This window comes from Tenrec ecaudatus, chromosome 6 (assembly GCF_050624435.1).
Source record: "Tenrec ecaudatus isolate mTenEca1 chromosome 6, mTenEca1.hap1, whole genome shotgun sequence".
Classification (NCBI taxonomy): domain Eukaryota; kingdom Metazoa; phylum Chordata; class Mammalia; order Afrosoricida; family Tenrecidae; genus Tenrec; species Tenrec ecaudatus.
The window spans coordinates 71,564,008-71,578,762 of NC_134535.1; the positions used below are offsets into that span (position 1 = coordinate 71,564,008).

Genomic DNA, 14,755 nt, shown 5'->3' on the forward strand with positions numbered 1-14,755 from the left:
TGTGACTTTACCAATCAAACATTATTTAGGGAAACAGTTTTGGACAACAGGCCATAATTTACCAACCCCTGTCCCATTATCCTTGACTCCTGCCACCCTTCATTATTTATTTAGAAACTTGATCCTATTCTGACTTATACTCCTTCTCCATATAGATAACTAACCACGCACACACACACACACACACACACACACACAACCAGTTGCCAGTTGTTGTCAAATTCATTTTAATTCATAGACACTTCAAATGTGTCAGAGTCTAACCGTATTCCATAGGGTTTTCAAAATGCTGAGTTTTCAAAAACAACCTGGCAGGCCTTTCTTCTGAGGTACCTGATTAGACTCAGACTTCCAACCTTTCAATCAGTAGACACACACTTAACTTTTTACACCACCCAGGGACTACACACTCACACGTACACATATATGGGGGGCTTCTAGAGGGGGAGGCAGGGGAAAGGAAGTAGTTGCTCACAAACCCAGGCACAAAGGAACAACAAGTGATTAAAAACAATGGCAAGGAGGGCAAAGGAGGCCTGGTAAGGCTTGATCAAGGGCAATGTTAACAAGAGAAATGACTGAAACCCAAATGAAGGCTGAATATGATAGTGGGACAAGAGGAAAGTAAAAAGAAATAGAAGAAAGAACTAAGAGGCATGTACATATGTAAATATTTTCATATATGATGATGGGGAGATAGATCTATGTACATATATTTATAGGTTTAGTATTAAGGTAGCAGATGGACATTGGGCCTCTATTCAAGTGCTCCCTCAATGCAAGAACACTTTGTTCTAATAACCCAGAATTCCGTGATGCTCACCTTCCCAACACGATCACTGAAACAAAGCAAGTGCATAAAGATGATGGTGCCTGGTTCCCAAAAGATATAGCACCTGGGGTCTTAAAGGCTTGAAGATAAACAAGTGGTCACATAGCTGAGAAGCAATAAAGCCCACAAGGAAGAAGCACACCAACCTGTATATTCACATGATGTCGATAGGATCAGGTATCAGGCACCAAAGACCCAGAACAAAAAATCCTATCATTGTGAATGAGAGGGAGTGCAAAGTGGAGACCCATAGCTCATCGTAGGCAACTGTACATCCCCTTACAGAAGGGTCGCAGAGGAGATGACCCAGTCAGGGTGCAGTAAAGCATCAATGAAACATACAACTTTCTGGGCTTTTTTAATGTTTTCTCCCCCCCCCCACCCCACCCCCACTATCATGACCCCAATTCTACCTTACAAACCTAGCTAGACCAGAGCATGTACATGGGTATAAGTAAGAGCGGAAACACAGGGAATCCAGGCAAAGATAAACTCCTCAGAACCAATATTGAGAGTAACCATACCAGGAGGGGAAGGGGAATGCTGGGGAGGAAGGAGGAGCCGGTCACAATGATCTCTCTATAAGCCACTCCCAGGGGGTGGACAGCAGAAAAGTGAGCGAAAGAAGACACTGGTCAGCGTGTGACAGGAACAAAGAACATCTAGAAATTATCAAGGGTTCATGAGGGAGGGAGGGTAAGGGAGGGAGGGGAAAATGAGGAGCTGATACCAAGGGCTCCAGTAGAAAGAAAATGTTTTTAAAATGATGATGGCAATGTATGTACAAATATGCTTGACACAATGGAGGGATGGAAGGGTTGTGATAACAGTTGTATGAGCTCCCAATAAAATGAATTTTTTAAGTTCATGGGAGAGATGGGATGAACAGATATAGAAGTTTCCCGTGAACTTCTTAAAACTCCCTATGCAAACCAGATATTATTTCCTAATTCATCAGCTTTTTCATTTTACACCTTTTGTTTGGAAGCACTATTTCATGCCTGTCCAGCAATATGACTAGATAATGACTTGTGGTCTGTAACATCTAACATGCGTGTAAGTGTGTTTGTGCATGTGCAGAGTTTTACACATCTCTGATATTAGTTTTCTCAATGAGTTTGTACTACTATATATTTTTTAATGCTCTCTATGCAGAGTATTTCACAAAGCACTGTTTGATTATCTACTGACTTAAGATATGGGAGCAAAATTTAGTTGCTGTTAGTGCGTGGCCAGCTGAGACATCGATTATTGGGGTGATCTTACGTAGTCACATCTCACTGTATCTTTATTTGCCCTATCAAGAAATATAGTCTGTTTTATGCTGTCAAAATGAGAAATGATGCCCTTTAATCTAGATCAGGCACATGAGAGGCACTTCATAAGTGGTGTAATCATGTTGGCTGGTGTTTGGTGTCTTAAAACGAGCAAACATTTCTACATGATGGCAACAGAAGGATTCCTGTCGATGCTAACTTTTAAATGTGCACACATCTTAAAATCCCTTGGGAGGTACTCCCAAATGACATTACTTACAGTGCAGCTTAGTGAACATGTTCAGTCCTTAAATATCTTTGCAGCAATAATGTCAATGCTCCATTATCCTCCCTTATGTGTGGCGACACATAGGACTTGATCTACGCTGGAAGGATCCACTGTAGTATATTGAGCCAATGAGTTGTGTTTTGTTTTTCCTGAACCTCCAATGTGGCTTAGGCTGTGAACGGCAATATTATAACTCATAAATACTTGTGCACATAAGAGAATTTCCCAACAGTAAACAGGCCCTGCCTCAAAACATTCTAAAAATAAAGATAGGGATAAAAGAGGAATGATTATGATGACCATTTCTTTGGTTGCCTAAAGTTATTTATTTACTCGTCATAACAACCCCCTGAGATAGATCTTAATGCCTCCATTTTTGAAAACTGAAGAAGCTGGGACAATGAGAGTTCACAGATCTTGATTTTGGTCAAAGAGCACAGAGGCGACAAAAATTCTATCAAGGTCTGTTTATGTGTCTGAGTTAGTCTGGGTAGACTAGAGAAACAAAATTCATAGACACTCATATTTTATAAGAGAGAGTTTTATATAAAGGGCAATTGTGCATTAAGCATCCCAACCCAGTCCAGTCAAACCCATAAGTCCGACATTAGCCCACATGTTCGACGTCCATCTGCAAAATCCCCCTCAAACTCATAAAGCACACGCAATGACACCGACTGCACAGGAGGAAAGCCGAATCAGGGAGTGTGTAAGTACCTCAGTGCAGGCAGGGGTCTCCACACAGCTTCTCCAGCACCCAGGGCTGCATCAGGCTAGGTCCACGTGCCTTCTCCTCAGGGATGTCTCCCAGGGAATGAGCCAAGAGAGAGAGTGTGTGTCTCCTGACTCCAAGGAGGAGTAAAAGAGTTCCCAGAATCCTCAGGAGAAGGCCATGCACGCACAGAGGCTTCACTTGCTGCGACCAGGTTTACAAGCCAGACTCCACCCCTTCACTCTGAATCCTCAAATGGACACCAGATTATGTAACTATGATAATGGTTGAGAGAGAAGACATTGGTGGTCCACAGACACTGACCCACGGACATCAGTTATTTCCTGTGCTTTGGAAATCAGTGTTCAATAATTTGTGTCGCTCACAACTGAAATGAACTTGCCGTTTCTATTACTTCATCTTTCTAATTTACGTCGAAAACAGTATCTGGAATCCAGTAGGTAAATAAACAGTAGTGGAAAAGCTGCCCTCTCGGTTGGAAAATGTGCTGCAGGCTTGATTCAAAACCATACTCCACTGCAGATTTGCCTAAGAAGTCATTAGAATTATCCAGACCCTCCTCACTTCAAGCACCCAATGAGATCCACAGCCCCAGATTTCCCAGGGAGCCCCACCACCCAATACGCATCTTGTTCCCACCACTCTGCAACCGCCACAGGAGGGTTCAAATCTTGAACTTAATTGTTCCTTCAGTCCCTACTGGTTCTTCTCTTGGCTGGGGTCACAGAGAGATTGACAAGTCATTATTTTCTCTAAGCTTGCTAGCCTCACTTAGTAATAAATACTTCTTCCAACAGCAAGAATGGTTTATCCTGACTCTGTTTCAACAGACTGCTATTGCTGTGTGTTGTCAAGTGGATCCCAGAGAAGAAAGACCCTGTCCGACAAAGACTGTCCCCTGACTGCCAGATCACTGAGCTGAACAGTGAGCATTTAATGGCTGTGCCATAAGCACTTTCAACTAAAGCCTATTACACTTGGACAATCATCTGCCTCTCAAAACCCCCTCAATTCTCTTCCTCTAGAACAGTGGTTCTCAATCTTGCTAGCACCACGACCCTTTCATACAGTTCTTCATGTTGTGGTGACCCCCAACCACCAAATTATTTCCATTGCTTCTTCCTAACCGTAAACTTGATACTGTTGTGAATTGTAATGTACATATATGATATGCAGGATGTGTTAGGCAACCCTGTGAAAGGATCATTTGACACCCCCCCCCAAAGGGGTCATGACCCACAGGTTGAGAACCGCTGCTCTAGATTCTCCTAAAGGATTTTGCAATACTGATTATCTGAAAATGCTAATATTAAAAAATACAAACGTGATCAGATTCAGATCCTTCGCTGATAAGCCTTGTAACTTTGGGGAAGATACTTAACCTCCCTGTGGTCTAACCCTCTCCTCTGTAAAACGAGGCTCTCGCATGATGGTTTACGGCCCGCTTTAACTAAGATATGCAATGTGCTAAAACGACACTTAGTGGATGAAATGATCAATAAAGGCAAAGTCTGCTCATCCAAAGCCTGCACCTATACCTTCATTTACTACTCACGTATTTGCTGTACTCTCCAAAGTCCTTTAGGACACCCTCGGAAGGTCACATTTGTGATTTTTGTGTCCAGCTTTTATACACGAAGGGGAATCATTTTACTACGTTTTTGCATTTTAGTCATGATTTAAATAGAGATTTTACTCTTTCTTTTCTTCTTCCCAGTGGTTTATTCATGTTATTGATTGATTCATTCATTCATTCATTCATGTTATTCATTACATTGAGGGCCACTTAAGAAGAGGAAAATAGCCCAAAGCAACACTGAAGCTCTCCAGCAGTACATCCTTATAACTCTCCGTCCCCCCTCCCTCGTTCCCTCACTCACTCATGACCATCGAGTGTACTCCAGCTCATAGGACAGAGTAGAAGTGCCCCCGACGATTTCTGAGGCTACAGATCTTGGTTGTAGCTGAGAGTGCTGTCTGTGTAAACTCCACCTGACAGGAAGTGGTCTCAATGTCCAGTTAGCGCCAGCAGTTCAAACCCTCGTAATCATAAACAACCATTTTCAGAAATTTTCCTCCTTGGAGTGTTCAGACATTTCTGGACTTAGCTAATCTTGAACATCTAGTGGACACTACCTGAAACAGAACTTAACCAAGCAACCTAAAGAACAAGAAAAAAAATGCACGTGCTCAGTGGATAGGAAGTCATATAGGAGTTGTCATAGGCTGTCAATCAACTGGGAGAAATTTATTTTGTATGGTCCCTGAAGACTTGATTTAGGGCCCTGAGAAGAAGCAAGAGAATTGAATCACAATTTAAAGTGTCTTAGAAGAAACATTTGCCTCTATGCATATACACCGTGCACACACTTATCGAAGACACTCCTGGCCATCGAGTCAATTCTGACTCACAGCAACCCTCTAGGACATGGTAGAACTGTCCCTGTGGTTTGGCAAGACCATAACTCTTTAAGGGAGCAGAAAACCTCATTTTTCTCCTGAGGAAAGACTGGTGGTTTTGAACTGCTGACCTTGCAGTTACCAGAGTTCCTGTATTCAAGACAACATAGGAACAATACATATAAGAAAAAACAGATGTCCTCTGAGATTCTTGCAACTTCATAACCCAATAAAGTGCTGAAGGAGACATAAGCATGGCTATTTTATTATATCCCAATAATAGAAAATCTGTAGCTTTATGAAGAACTGACAACTGATGCAAAAGCTGCTATAATAAAATGTGCAAAATAAATGAGAGAGGTTGTAAATGCATTATTACTGACCTTTTGGGAAAGCTCCTTCTATCCAGCGGCTTCAGAGGGGATTTGGATGTGGAGTCAAAGCAGAAAACTCAGCTTTAAGGGTAAGATTAAAGCTGAAATGGGAATAGCCGGGAAATTAGAGCCTTTCAAGATGAAAGAGCAGCATGACCTTAGGTATGGTGGCAAAAAAATGGAACAAGTGTAACTGAAGCACAGGAACAGTTAATTCAGTGGACTTCAGTGTGGTGGCCGTGAGAGATGAGCCTGCAAAAACGAGTGGGTATTATAGCATGCACGGATGGACCTGGGTGTCATCTACATGGAAGTAAAGCGGACGTATTTTAATAGGAGTATCTCATCTATTGGCATGTCCAGATTCAGCAGGAAGGGTGAGAGACTAGAGGTGCTAAGACCAGCTAGGAGATTATGACATGACTCTAGGTAGCAGAGCAGAGGCAGATTAGCTCAGTGGCAACAAACAGAAAGAGGAAAGAGATGAAAGAGTCTAGTTGTGCCTTGTTCAGGTCTTGGCAACTAAGGGTCTGACTCCGTGAGGCAGAAAGGGATATCTTAAAAGGTTCCATGTTAAAATAATACTACCACCGGTAACAGCAACAACAAAAACAAAGCAGAAGGATAACAGAGGAAGGGAGGAGACACAGGTTTTGGAGAGAACACAGGGTGCTCTGGTGTCAGCAGCAGAGAGCCGGGAGCTGTCCAGCAGATACCGGACAATGTGGCTCAGGAGCTGCAAGAAAAGAGCAGCAGGACAGGGGCTCAGGGCTGGGGAGCAGTTCCCACACAGGTGAAAGCTGGGGCCAAGAGCAGATTATCTTTGCCAGTGAAGCAAATATAAACAACAACCACCTAACAGAGATATTAGGAAACACATCATCGAGTCAGCGGCAAAAGGCGAGCCAGAGGAGTAGCAAAGGACCAGCCAGAGAATTATGGGGCAAACAGAGTACACCCAGAGCCAAAAGAGACGTTCAAGGAGCAACAGGTCCCAACACTGCCCAAGGCTGTGGAGAGGGTCATGCAAAAACTGTTGGCGCCTAAGACAATCACAATAAACTGTCTACAGAAGTCCTCAGCTGTAATAAACTGTAAGAAAAAAGAATTCGCTCCCTGAAGTCACAGTATTTACATAGAAAATAAGTTTTCTCCTTTAAGGAAAAAGAACAATAATTTCTTATTTGAAGAGACCCTGATTTCAAGCATAATTTCCTTAAACATTCTCAATGGGATCCTGCCCTGGAGTAGTTAGTAACACATGTAGTGTCGCGCTCCCAGGACATACATCAAAATGTAGAGGGGTGTTTGGGGTTGGCACAATGGCTACATGGAATCTACTGATGTGGGAGGCTGCAGGTATAGTCAATAAATGCCCTGCAATGAAACAGACATTCCCACACAATGAAGAATTGTCTGACCCAACATGACTTAGTAAAACTTTTCACATAAGTCACTGAATATCACTTTTTCTTTTATTACTAAAGGCATATTTTGACAGAGTTGATGGAAGATTCTAAACTTGTAGGAAATCAATTTTAAAATAAGATAAATGTCATTAACATAGTTCATCCCTCAGAAATATGTCAAGCAAATTAATACTGCCTTTTTTGTTTTTTAATATGGAATCCAGATCTAAAAGAAATGCCTTCATTTATTAATTAATCAACATTCTTCCACATAGCAGCTACAATCAGAGTTGGATAAACAAACACGTAGATCACTGCATTATTAACCAAAACCAAAGTCACTGCCATCCAGTTTATGCTGACTGCATTAATTGGGGGGGGGGGGGGTTTGAGGGGAGATACCAAACATTTGGAGTAAAATGCTGGGAGTAAAATACATTCATAATCTTTTATAGAGCTCTTTGATCACCTAAACAAATATTTTATTTGTGTTCACCATTCATAGTCCCTATGTTCAATTGAAAGCTGCTATGTGACTGCCACTCATTAGCAAAGTCACTGGTTTAGACAACTGCGTGTACAGGCATTCTTATGATATGCCCAAAACTATTAGCGAAAATATATTTACATGAGAATGAAGCTGCCACTCAAGTACCCTGTAAGATTTTCATGAACGACTTTGAAATTTCACTGAATATTAATGCAAGAATTTAAGAGTTTTGGTGTCAGGTCTGGAAAATTAATTTCAAGTTATTTGTATCAATTTTCAGAACTGATTCTTAAGAATACATTTTTTAAAAAATCTCTGCCACACCTGAGTACCAAGTAGTCCAGCTCTAGCCTTAGTTTTATTGGAGCCAAGTTCAATTTGTTTAGTTTGTGGTTAATTTTTATTTCCAGTGTTACTGATTATGAAAGTCCATATACAAATACACAGACCTTCCTCTTGTTATTAATTGCAAAATATGTGCAGAAATCAAGTTATGAAGTTATTATCCTTTTTTCACATCTGAAGACAACAAGATTTAGAGGTTTGGCAACTGGCCCTAACTAGCAAGTAGCAGAGCCAAGATCAGAACCCAAACTGCCACACTCCCACGTCCTGGTTTATCATCCTCTGACTAGTTCTGCCTAGTGAATTGGGCCTCACTGGGGTTTCCAGATGAATCAGATTATTGCTTCTGTGCTTAGAAACCATAGAGCATTAAGATAAGATGCCTATATAAATATGATTCATGGGAAAGTAAAATAATTTGCCAAAGAGAAATCAAGATTAAGTTGTAAGGCAGTTAAGATCAATACAAGTTACTTAAAGATAAGGGAGCCAGTTTTGTTGTTTTTCTTTGTGATGGAGAAAGGTGGAGGGGAATGGAAGTAAAGGATAGCAATCATTCTTGGTTGCATGCCATCTGTTAAGGAACCCTGCAGCCATAGTGGGTTAGGGGTGGGCTGCTGACCACAAGCTCTGCAGTGGGAACCCACAAACTGCTCCACCGGAGAAAGATGAGGCTTTCTGCTCCTGTAAAAATTTAAATCTTCAGAAACTCACAAAGGCAGTTCTACTCTATTACGCTGTCCACAGGGCCACTATGAGTCAGAATTGATATTAGGTTGTGAGTTTTTTGGATTATCGATCTGTTGGCTAACTCATGGCTACTGAGACGATGCTGAATCATAGAGACCCTGAAAGATAGGGTAGAACTCCCCATGTAGGTTTCAGAGACTGTAACTCTTTATGGGATTAGATATCCCCTCCCTAAGAGCTACTAGTAGTCTTGAACTGCTGATCATGCAGTTCTCAGTCCAACAGGTAATCACTACACTGCCAATGGGTAACACAGTCATCATCTAGCTGAGTGGTTTTCAACCTTCCTAATGCCACAACCCTTTCATACAGTCCTCATGTAGTGGTGATCCCCCAACCCATAAAATTATTTTCCTTGCTACTTCATCACTGTAATGTTGCTACTATTATGAATTGAACGACCCTGTGAAAGCATCGTTTGACCCCCAAAGGGGTCTCAACCCATAGGTCAAGAACCCCTTATCTAGCCTAACGCCAGGGCAGTTAACATACCATTGTGACAAAGAAGGTCTGGTGTCACTGCAGAATAAACGTTGGGCTGCTAACAAAAAAGTTAGTGGTTCAAAACCACCTGCCATTCTATAGCAGAAAGATGGTGTCTACACTCACAATAATTTAGGCCCGGAAAGCCTATGGGCCGCAGTGACCTGAAATCGGCTTTATGGACATGGGTCTGTGTTTTGGAATGGGCTTCTGTTTCATGAGCTATAAAACTTGACTCCTCTCCTTTCACAATGTTCTGATTGTATGTGGGCCACTTGATTAAACCCACATTGACCCTATCAGACAATGCTGAGCAGGGAAGGACACTCAGACCAGGCCCCTATCCTTGGTGAGCTTCATTCAAAGTAGAATCTGGTTAAAATCAGCCAGATAAGGGACCTCACTGCACACCCCTACTCAGTCACTTACTAGCTTGCCACTTGAGTAAATTTCTTAAAGTGTTCTTAAAGTCCTCTCTGTAAATGTATTGACATAAATCCCTCATAGGGTTATTATAGAGATTGCAGTTAATATCAAGGGCTCCAAAACAGTTCAATCTAGTTAAGCCATTGCCAAGGAAGTAAAACTGGAAGAGACCCAAATTCTCTACATTGGAGTGAGGAGGAGGGATATCGCTGACACAGAAAACTACAGGTTGAATCCCTGGAGGCTGGAAAGAGGAACTGCAAGCCCTTCCAGCAGCCTGACCCGCAGGCTGGATTATTGATGGAACTTTGACAGGAATAGTGGCCATTTGAGCCAGGTGCCGGTGCTTCCCACTCTGTAGAGAAGAGATTTGGTTGCTATGCAAAGCATATGGGCCTTTAACAGGGAGATTCCAGTTCTAGCAGGGTTGTAACTCATTATTTTCCTGTTCTCATGATTGCTCCAGTTCACCCAAATTTCCTCATGATTGGACTAGGCTGAACCAGTTAGAAGGCACTGTTCATATCAAGTATTAGTCAAGTGCTAGCACATGGTGCACACTGCAGAGAAGGAAATAGCATAGTTACAATAGCCTTCAGCTTCCAGAAACAAATTCTCTCAAAACATGGGAACCAATTCATTGGCAAAATGACCTTCAGTGGAGTAGCCTCCCCATATAAACCAAAACTTCACTGCCGCCAAGTCTATTCTGACTGATAGCAACCTTATAAGACTGCCTCTGTGGGTTTCCAAGGCTATTGGGGTAGTTACGTAATGTCATGTCAACTTGAAGATGGTCTAGGGGAGGAAATGAGTCAGTCAGGGTGTGATGTAGCACTGATGAAGAATGCAGCTTTCCTCCAGTTCCGAAATGCTTCCTCTCCCACAACTATCATGATCCGAATTCTACCTTGCAAGTCTGGATAGAGCAGAGGATGTACACTGGTGCAGATAGGAGCTGGAGGCACAGGGAATCCAGGGTGGATGATACCTTCAGGACCAAGAGGTAGAGGGTGAGTGGGTTGGAAAGAGGGAACCGATTATAAGGATCTATATGTGACCTCCTCCCTGGGGGGCAGTCAACAGAAAAAGGAGTTGAAGGGAGACATGGGACAGGGCAAGATATGACAAAATAATAATTTATAAATTATCAAGGGCTCATGAGGGAGAGGGGAGAGGGGAGGGAAGGGGGAAAAAAGAGGACCTGATGCAAAGGGCTTACATGGAGAGCAAATGCTTTGGAATTGATGAGGGCAAAGAATGTACAGATGTGCTTTACACAATTGATATATGTATGGATTGTGATAAGAGTTGTATGAGTCCCTAATAAAATGTTTTTAAAAAATGGAGACGTGGTATTCAGCCTGCCACTCAGGTCACAACGTAATGGCTCCTCTTTGTGGGAGTGGCCTTATCATAAAGAGGGCCCAGGGAACCTATCCTCCACCCCACCCTTCCCACTCTCTGCCTCTCCCTTTCTTCTAGCTGAACACTCAAAGAGTTGCTGGGGCCCTGCAATGTTTTCACCAACCAAGCATCCACACCACTTTGCACAGACTGGCCTGTGACCTTCCTGCCTTCTGCCAAAGTGCACGTGGTAGCTTTTGTCTGAAGAGGGACTTATGGGCCAGTATTGGATTTATGAACTTGAGTTGGACTGGGCTGTGATACTTTCATGGTATATAATCAATCCTTGATATGAAGCTCTTCCTCACATTTATGAGCGTGTCATTGGATTTGTTTCTCTAGTGAGCCTGGCCTAACACAGCTGCCAACCTTTAGAGTAACAGAAAACCTCCTCTTTCCCCCTCGGAAGGCTGCAGGTTTCAAACCGCCGACCTTGTGGCTAGACGCCCAACATGTATCTGCTATACTGCCAGAGCCCTACACTCAATATGGCAAGAAGAAAATCCTTTATTATCTGCTACACAGTCACTTTTAACAGACCCCTGAATGGGCTGAATACATGGGCTTCTGGGGCAAACCACAACACGTGTCAGATTTGTCTTTCAGAAGACCCCACAAGCTTTTCTTACAACTGTAAATTCTCTTTCCAATTATCTAGGATCTATGCCTTTTACAAGGAGAAGGAAATTAACTGAAAGTCAAATGAGGTAAGAGGGAGGTTGACCCGAATGGCTAGAAGTGTATTTCCTAATAACACAGTTCCAACTCATATTTGCTCCCCCATTGCCATGTCTGGAATGATTTTATGGGCTCAAAGGTAGTCAGTCTGTACCTTTGTTGTTTTCCACACATTTGTTTACCACACCAGCACCTCAGGTTAAGTACCATCAAGCCTTGTTATGGATGTTCAGAAGAAAGCTGAAATTGTTAGATATTCAGTCTTACAGTTTGCAGCACCAAGTCTGAAATCTACATCAGAAAACTCTCAATGAGTTCTTCCCATTGTTCAAAAATGTTTGTTAAAAGCAAATATAGGCGACTGTCTTCGATTTCAGATCCATGAAGCAGGTAAATGATTCTGTGGCACTTCCTTATGTCACTTAGCCTTCCTTCCCTTCAGGAGAATTGGGGCCCGAAATAGTAGGATTCGCCTATTTTTAATGTTTTTCATTAAAGACATATCTAGAAATAAAGTGTGCATCTATTGGAAGGTGATCTAATCTGGGCACAGAAAAAGGTGTTCCATTTTCGGGTCACTGACCATTATTAAATTTCCTCCTGGGGTGAAAAAAACCGGGGGAGGGGGAATGCAGCATTGCACACGCAGACTGAATACTTGCAAGGACAGTTTCAGGCTTTAGAGTTGTTACACAATCCATTGACTTGCTTACAGCAAAAAGATCTTTCCCTTTCACTGAACCCATTCAGATGCCCCTTCACTTAGATTGGCTTGAACACAATGTGCTGAGAGGCAGAAAGTGAAGCTAGGGTTGCCTCATCAGGGCTGAATACTGGTCACCTTAGTCAAGGACCTGACTCAACCTTCATCTGCCCTCTGGAGTGAGCTGCCACTTGCTGGGATTTTTCAGCCACCCTTAGTACTTGTTCCAACAGCACCGGGCACTGAACCGCACGTGCCAGAGAGAAGTTTGTGACTGATGGTGGGCACTCAGTTTGGGATTAGTCCTAAAGCCCCAGGAGGCCAGGAAAGGGCACCTTTTCTCGAGTCCAATCTTTTTACGATCACCTCATCATTTACCCGTGACTTTATTCCTCTGCTCAGTCTCCTATTGGACAAGGGAAGGGAGGAGGCCTTGAAAGATTAGCTTCCCCATTGACACCAAGCCGCCCTCCTGTAACCCAGCCCATTTCTACCTCTGCAGGAAGGGGAGTCAATGAAACCCTTGTAGAAAAACCTTCCCTCCGTTCCCCTCCAGTGTTGGTAGTACGTTTCATGGTAATTTCCCTGGAATTGAACTACAATATTCCCTCCCGACGCCAACACGGAAAGTGGCCTTGACTGCGATCGCCCTTGTCAAGGCAGGCTGCACTCCTTTGCACGGAAGTAGGGAAGAGGCAGGGGTGGCGGTGCAGTTGCACCGCAGCATCCGCCCCAAGTTGTCGGTGAGCCAGGCTCCCGCGCTACCTGACGCCCCAGCAGGACGCAGTGCGCCGGAAGCCCAGAGTAGGCCCAGCAGACCGCAGACCCTCCGCGGCTGTTGGGTTGAGTCTCGGGTCGACCGCGGCACCCTCCGCCCCAGCACACACTTTCCCATCGTCTCCTCCAAGGCCTGCGTCCCGAAAAAGAACGACTCCTCCTCCGGGGTCGTATCCCCTCCCTGCACCCAATCCGAGCCCCTCTCAGCTGAACTTTGCATAGCAAGAAGACCACCCACTGTCACCCCTCCAGCCACTCCGCCTAGTCCCTTCAGCGACCGCGACGCCACGCAGGGGTGCTTGCAGGCCGGGCGGGATGCTAGCGAGGCGCGCGCAGGAGACCGGCAGGGTGGGAATCAGCCTCCTTCTCGGGAGTCCCCGGGGCCCAAGGTCGTGGGGCGCCCCCCTCACCCGGAGTCTCGGTGCGAATACCGCGAGCGGGGACAGCTGCTGGGGCCGGAAACACGCAAGCGCGCGCGCGGCCCCCTCCCGGCCCCGGCCCCCCAGGGCCCAAAGGCCGCGGGCGCTGTCCCCAACGTCGCGCTGGGCGCCGCGGTCGCGAGCCCGTGGCGGCGGCGGGTGTTTTGTGTCTGTGTAAGGGCGCCCTGGCAGACTCGGCGTGGGCGCGTGGGTCGCCCGCGGGCCACTGTCTGCGCCCCCGCGTGCGCCTTCCCGGGGACAGCCGCGCGCCCGCCTTCCTCTCCGCGCCGCCGCGCCGCCCCTGTCCCCCCGCGCCCCCCTCCGGGGGTACTCACTAGATCCGGTCTCGCCCTGGGGTGGGCGCCGCTGTCCGCGGGCGAATGGGAGCATTTATTGATTGATTTCGGCCCCGGGACGATTCCCCGCCCGCCGCCGCCCGAGGACACGGAGGAGGAGGAGGAGGAGGAGGAAGAGGAGGCGGCGCGAGGGGAGCGCGGCGACCGAACGCCCTCCTGGGTGCCCGCGAGCGAGCGCGCGCCGGGGGGCCGGGCGGGACGGGGTTGGGGGAGCGCGTGCTACCGGTTTTGCTGGAGCCCCGCGGGCCGCCGAGTGACACCAGGCCGACTGAGCATGCTCCAAGTGAGTGTCACCGCTAGAGACACTTTATGGGGCGCTCCGCTTCGTATCTTCACTGTGACGGAGGAAGAAAGCCCAGGGACCCGGCGAGATTGGGCAGGACACGCTCCGGCCCGAGCCTCACCTGCGAGCCGGGCGGGCGTCCGCGCGGCTCTGAGTTAGGTGCCCCGGGCAGAGGAGTCACCTGGAGGAGGGGGAAACGAGCAAATGCCGTGAACCTGGCCATGGGCTGGGCGGGAAATGTGGTAACGGAGCCTTTTGATGTTTTGTTTACATTTGTTTTAGGGAGGCGAGGTAGGGAATTAGATTCCCTGAGCAAATCACTCTGAGAGGAAAGAGCAAAGTACC

General features: G+C 45.5%; 1 protein-coding gene across 2 annotated transcripts in view; it reads right to left on the reverse strand.

The window, feature by feature from the left end:
* Window positions 1-14,366, reverse strand: part of SLC16A7 (solute carrier family 16 member 7) — a 213,503-nt gene extending 199,137 nt beyond the window's left edge. For both annotated transcript variants that reach the window (XM_075551357.1, XM_075551356.1), the window contains exon 1: window positions 14,107-14,366. The gene's annotated coding sequence lies outside the window, so the exon portion shown is untranslated. The remainder of the gene's footprint in view (window positions 1-14,106) is intronic.
* Between the last annotated feature and the right edge of the window lie 389 nt (window positions 14,367-14,755).